The sequence below is a fragment of the Pinus tabuliformis genome, chromosome 2_2 (assembly GCF_031772625.1).
Source record: "Pinus tabuliformis cultivar Carrire ecotype Pingquan chromosome 2_2, CPIR1, whole genome shotgun sequence".
In the NCBI taxonomy this organism is placed as follows: domain Eukaryota; kingdom Viridiplantae; phylum Streptophyta; class Pinopsida; order Pinales; family Pinaceae; genus Pinus; species Pinus tabuliformis.
Window position 1 is genome coordinate 827,385,108 of NC_142300.1, and position 6,951 is coordinate 827,392,058.

Genomic DNA, 6,951 nt, shown 5'->3' on the forward strand with positions numbered 1-6,951 from the left:
ACTAAAACCTCAGCCATGGCAGACAGATATGCACCTTTGGTTTTACCAGCCCAATTACATCCCATGCCCCAAGATTACCAAAGAAAAATCTTTTTGTTTGATGCTACTGGTCAGTATACTGCCCAACAACATGTGAACAAAATGACTGACTATTTTGAGTTGCATGAGATTGATGAGTCTGATGTCCAAATGAGGTTATTTGCCCAAACATTGACAGGAGATGTTAAAAAATGGTTCAAAGGTTTACCAGCTAATCATATTGCAGATTTAGTTGCTTTTCATAGATTGTTTATTGACAGATGGGAGAGAAATAAAAACCCTTTGCAAATAATATCTGAATATGATAACAACATAAGAGCTCCTAATGAATCAGTTCAGGATTATTGTACTAGGTTCAATAGTATCTACAATGCAATCCCCACTAATATTAAACCTCCACCAGAACTAGCACTCATCAAATTCCCAGATGGTTTTCACATTGATATGTCATACCAATTAAGGGAAAGAAACCCTGAAACATTGGAACAAATGCAAAGTAATGTTGTTAGTGTAGAAGCCAATCTATTAGCTAAGAAAGCTAGGATGAGAAATGAAAAAAGAGTTGTCATTAAAGAGGAAACCTCCACTTCTGATGGTAAAATAGATAGTTTAGCAAAGAGTGTAGAAAGAATAATGGATAGATTAGAAAACATGGAAAGAAAAACTCAGTGGGAGAATCAACAGCCACCCCCAATAAGAAACCCCAACTTCAGGAAGAATCCTAACACTGGAAATAATGTTATACCAGATCAGCAAATTAGACCACCCTTCCAGGAAAACTATGCTGAGGGTTCACAAAACCATGAGGGAGAGGATGACACCCAAATAAACTTATTAGGGATTAAAAATGAAGATGTTGTTTTTCTTACTCAAGAAGAACAGGAATTGTACATGCTGCAACAATTGCAATTAGAATCTGGAGAGTCCTTTGACTTTAAACAGGGCTATGAATCTGCTATATATGAGGTTCACAAATAGTATAGCCTAAGAAGTAAAAAGAATAATGAAATTCCCACTAAGAGATCAATCCAAACCCAAACTAAAAAGATAACAGAAGCTCTTGTGACCAAAATCCTACAAATCCTCCCTAGGGGAACTCAGGAGACTTCCAGCCCAAAAATTGTAGATATAACTTCATCTAAAACTCAAACTGAAACTATTACTCAGACCATTCCAATTAAGAGAATTCAAAACAAAACAGCTGAGACACAAACTGAATTGCCTAGTACTGAAAAAGAAGATAAAAATACACAAACCACATTTGCCAAGGAAAATCTCATCCAGTCAAGAAAAACTCAATTTCCATTCAACATTAAGACTAAGATAGCAAAATTGAAAATATCAGTTCCTTTGACCGAGCTAGTGAAAAATGAATCATATAGATCACAAATCATTGAAACATTAAATATAGGTGAAGGAGAGGATGTTTTGAATTTGAATGATGATCAGCCTGAGTTATTGTTTGGTCCTAAAGTAAATGGCACACATCAACAAGGGGGTATCCCTCCTTTCTACATTAGCTTGAATGTTCATGATAAAATCTTACATAATGCTATGCTAGACTCAGGGGCATCCCATAACTTAATGCCAAAAGCAATCATGGAGAGACTAAACTTAGATATCACCAGACCATACAAGGACTTCTTTTCTTTTGATTCTAGCCAAGTCAAGTGCCTTGGCCTGATTAACGATTTGTGTGTGACTCTAGTCCAGTGCCCAGCAAAGAGTATTACCATGGACATAGTAGTTGTTGATATCCCACCCAAGTATGGAATGTTGTTATCTCGGTCACAGGGAGCAAAATTGCAGGGATCTTTACAGTTAGGTATGACACATGCCACCATCTCTATTTTTGGTCAACAAAGGAAACTTTACAAAGAGACCTTGATGAAATACATGGTGGGTATTGCAGAAAAACCACAGAATTTCCCTATATACTCCATGCATTCTGATATGGACTCTTTTATATTGTACAATTCAAAACATGACAAAAATGAAATCATAGTTGTAGAAGAAAAATACAAAGCTCCTAATAGTGAAAACATTTTCATGAGTCCCTATGGCATTTAGATTTTGATGGCTCTGTGAATAGATTGGGAGAAGGTGCAGAAGCATGGATTCACAACATGGAAAATAATCATTCTGAAGGTCATGCATTTAGATTAAACTTTAAATGCACAAACAACATGGCAGAATATGAAGCTCTAATCTTAGGACTACAAATGGTTAGAAAACTTGGAGCCAAGAGAGTTTCTATAATGGGAGACTCAGAATTGATTATTAAACAAATCAAAGGTGAATACTCTGTAAATAATCCTAGACTTAGCCAATATAGAGAAACTGTCCTAGATTTGGTTAAAGACTTTCTAGAAACTGATTTTTCTGCCATTCCTAGGAAACAGAATATGCAAGCTCATAGTCTAGCCACTTTTGCTAGTACCTGCAAATTTCCTTTTTAACCCAACCACCAGTACACTGTAGAAGTGAGACATAGGCCTGTTATACCTGACAATTTGAAATATTGGCATATTTTCTCACAAGATTCCCAAATTTATGATTTCATGAATGTTGAAGGAGAGTTTCAAAACTGTAATATAGATACAGATTGTACAATAGATAATAACATAAATAGTGAGATAGATATAAATGCTTTAGATATTGGTAAACCCACTAATTTCACTAAAGTAGAAATATATAACTTAGAAAAAGAAATAGAAGAAATAATGAACGATGATCCTGAAATTCTAAACCTTAAAAATAACTTTTTGCCTAAGGGATTAGTCCCATTAGAAGATTTGTTTGATTCAAACGATGTAGCTAGGAAACCAAAAATGGAGCCTTTAAGAGCAGATATAGAAGAATGTAACATAGGAACTGAAGAAAAACCCAATCTTATCAAAATATCAAAAGCCTTACCTCTAGATGAAAATATTAAATACATAAGTCTGTTCAAAGAGTTTCAAGATGTCTTTTCCTGGAGTTATGAAGACCTTAAGTCTTATGATACCAGCATAATTCAACATAAGATACCTATCAAAGAAGATCATAAACCCTTTAAACATAAGCTTAGGAGAATTAATCCAATTCTTATGCCACTCATTGAAAAGGAAGTAAAAAGGATGTATGATGCCCAAATCATAGCTCCCATTAGATATTCAGATTGGGTCTCTAATTTGGTCACTACTAGGAAGAAAACAGGAGAAATCAGACTTTGTGTTGATTTCAGAAACTTGAACAAAGTCTCATTAAAAGACAATTATCCTCTCCCAAAAATGGACCACATTCTTCAAAGGGTAGTAGGCTCATCCAGAATTTCATTTCTTGATGGATTTTCTGGATACAACCAAATATTAGTTCAACCAAAGGACCAAGCAAAGACTGCATTTACTACTCCTTGGGGTACTTTCATGTATTTGAAGATGCCTTTTGGACTGATGAATGCAGGAGCAACATTCCAGAGAACTATGGATATAGCCTTTGCCAAAATAAATCCATGACTTTCTAGTTGTTTACCTCGATGACATCATAGTCTTTTCTAAATTAGATAACGAACATCTAGATCACCTAAGAAGAGTTTTCATTAAATGCAGAAAAGTTGGTATTTCCTTAAATCCCAAAAAGGCACTCTTTGGTCTAGAAGAAGATAAACTCTTGGGACACATAATATCCAAATATGGAATTAGAATAGATCCAACTAGAATAGTGGCTATCTTGACCATCACTCATCCTAGAAACATCAAAGAATTACAGTCATTTTTAGGCAAAATAAATTTTCTTAGGAGATTCATTTCAAACTTAGCAGAATTAATTAGAGAACTAAATAACATGTTAAGGAAAGATTCAGCACTTAAGTGGATAATAGAGGCTAAACAGTCTTTTGAGGCCATTAAAGAAGCCCTTACCAAAACTCCAGTCCTCATAAGTCCTGATTTCCAAAAATATTTTATAATTTTTTCTTTTTCTTTAGAACATACTATTGCAGTAGTCTTGTTGCAAAAGAATGATCAAGGATATGAGCAACCTATTGCATTTTTCAGTAAATCTTTAAGAGATGCCACACTAAAGTACAACATAATGGAAAAACAAGCACTAGCTTTAGTGAAAGCTATTAAAGATTTCAGAGTATACATCTTGTATTCACACATCATTGCTTATGTTCCAAATTCAGTAGTAAAGGACATTCTGACATAGAATGGGCCTGAAGGAAAGAGAGGCAAATGGATTGCCACTATTTTGGAATATGACATAGAAATAAAGCCTACAAAACTTATCAAAGGCCAAGGTTTAGCTAAACTCATGGTTGAATCGAACTGTCAAGCCTTAGATATAAATTTCATTGGTGCCCTAGATGATTAGGAAGAGATGGCGACTCCACATATTAGTGAAACTTTTACATATTCACCTTAGTATGCAGATATCATATTTGTTTTACTAAACTTTCAAGCTCCTCCTAGTTTATCTTCAACTAAAGCTAGATTTTTGAAAATGAAATCAATGAAATATTGTATCATAAATAATGCTTTATTTTGGAAAGATAATGGTGGCATTCTATTAAATTGCTTATTAAAAGATGAAGCTGACAAAGTTATGCAAGAATTTCATGCAGGAGATTATGGAGGACACCTATATTGGAAAACAACTGCTGACAAGAGTCTAACTGCAGGTTTTTACTAGCCCACCCTTTTTGCAGATGTCAAGAAACAAGTGACCTCCTGTCATAAGTGCCAGATATTTGAGGGCAAAAGGAACCTTTTACCTTTACCTCTCAAACCCATCTCCACACAAATGCCATTTCAACAATGGGGTTTAGACTTCATTGGGGAAATTCACCCATCCTCCTCAGCACAACATAAATGGATTTTGACAGCCACTGATTACTTTACTAAATGGATAGAAGCCATCCCTTCTAGACAAGCCACAGAATCTGTCACTATATCATTCCTTGAAAACAATATCCTTTCAAGATTTGGATGCCCCCAAAAACTCATTACTGATAATGCAACTGCTTTCAAATCTAAAAGAATGGTAGACTTTTGTATCAAATATCACATTACCCTTGGCCATTCCACTACCTATTACCCTCAAGGTAATGGACTTGCAGAATCCTCAAACAAAAGCCTTGTTAATATCATCAAGAAACTACTGGAAGACAACAAGAATACATGGAACAAAAAGTTGGTAAATGCCTTATGGGCAGACAGACTAACTACCAAAAAGTCCATTTGTACATCTCCTTATCAGTTAGTATATGGAATGGATGTTGTTTTTCCATCCTCTTTAGGAGTGCTAGTGATGAAGATCATTCAAGAGTTGCAAGTAGAACCAAATGATATCCAAAGGAGGATAAATCAGACAATACACTTGCAGCAAACCAGAGAAGAAGTCTATGTCAAATCACAAGTGATCCAGGATAAAATCAAAAAGATTTTTGACAAGAAGACTAAAGATGATGATTTTTACATAGGTGATAAAGTTATCAAATGGGATTCTAGAAGAGAAGAGAAAGGTAAACATGGAAAATTTGATTTCCTATGGCAAGGCCCTTATATCATTTATGGTTACAGAGGTAACAATGCATTTTTCTTAAGAGAGTTAGATGGAACAGATCTACCAGGAGGACTTGTCAATGGTAGAATGTTGAAGCACTACTTATCTAGAGATTAACACTAATTCATTTTACTTTGCTCATTGTACATAGCATTACAGAGTTTGGATTGGATTGGATAGTGACCTTTTAAAAATTGAAGCCCAGATAGGAGGCCCTAAGCTTTGAAGGGTTCACCATCATATGTATGAATAAAGAAGAATCACAAAAGCGTAGTTTACAAGCTAAGTACAGTCATAGTTTCAAAGGTTGTTGATCTTGAAGTTCTTAACATTTCACCATGAAATGCCATCCCCATGGGGAGCCAATGTTAGGATATTGTACATACTTTTGCTTTCTGCAAAATGTTTTCCATATTAAAAATTAAAAAATGTAAATAGGGTGTGTCCTAAAATAATAATCAAAGGAAAAAAACAAAGAAAAAAATATCAAAAAGTGAAAAATATGAACCCCAGAAAAGAAATAAAAATAGATCATGAAAGTGTGCAAATTCAAATGCCACTACTTTTTACTTTACTATGTAAAATAAGATTGTGTGCAGCTTGTCAGAAATGCCACAATCCATGATGGTCAAATAGCTTAATCTTAACTCATTCATGCTTTAAATTTCATGTTGATAGATAGAGAATAGAGATCTAGCCAAACTATTTAACCTTGGCAAATCAGTAGTTAGGTAGAGAATAAAAATGAGCTCATCAGTTTAATCTGAGCCATTGGAAGTTATAAGGTTAGAATTAGATAGTGTGCTTATCAAAAGAAAAGGAAATAAAGGGTCAGTAAGCTCAAATGCACCCATTGAAATGAAGAAAAAATGTTAGGGTAAATAAAGGGTAGGTAGAAGAAGTTTTGCAAATGCACAAGGTTGCTAAGTCAAAAGCACATTTATCATGCTTAATCCTATTTTTCATGTGCAAGAGGAATTGTGAGAAAGAAAGGACATTTACCAAGTTTGTTTACTAATTTCCCCTCATTTCACTACACCCCCAATTACTTATTTGCTAATTTCCCCATTATCCCTTCATTTCTTATAAAATACCATTTTTCCCTTCATTTTGACCTTTACCCCTTAGTTTCACACATTTCCCTAGAAATTACCCTTCAAAAATCATCCCCCTTCCTAAAAACCCCTTTCCATTAGTGAGAAATGAAGGTTTCAATTAATGTATTCTCTACATCAGCTATAGTATTGTCCATGTATACCAAAGTGTTTTCCAACCATTCTGATTGGTTGGAAAATTTTTATATGTCTGGTCTGGGATGATGAATGAAAGGGCCCAATTTTACCTTGAGCCTTAGCTTATTTATGA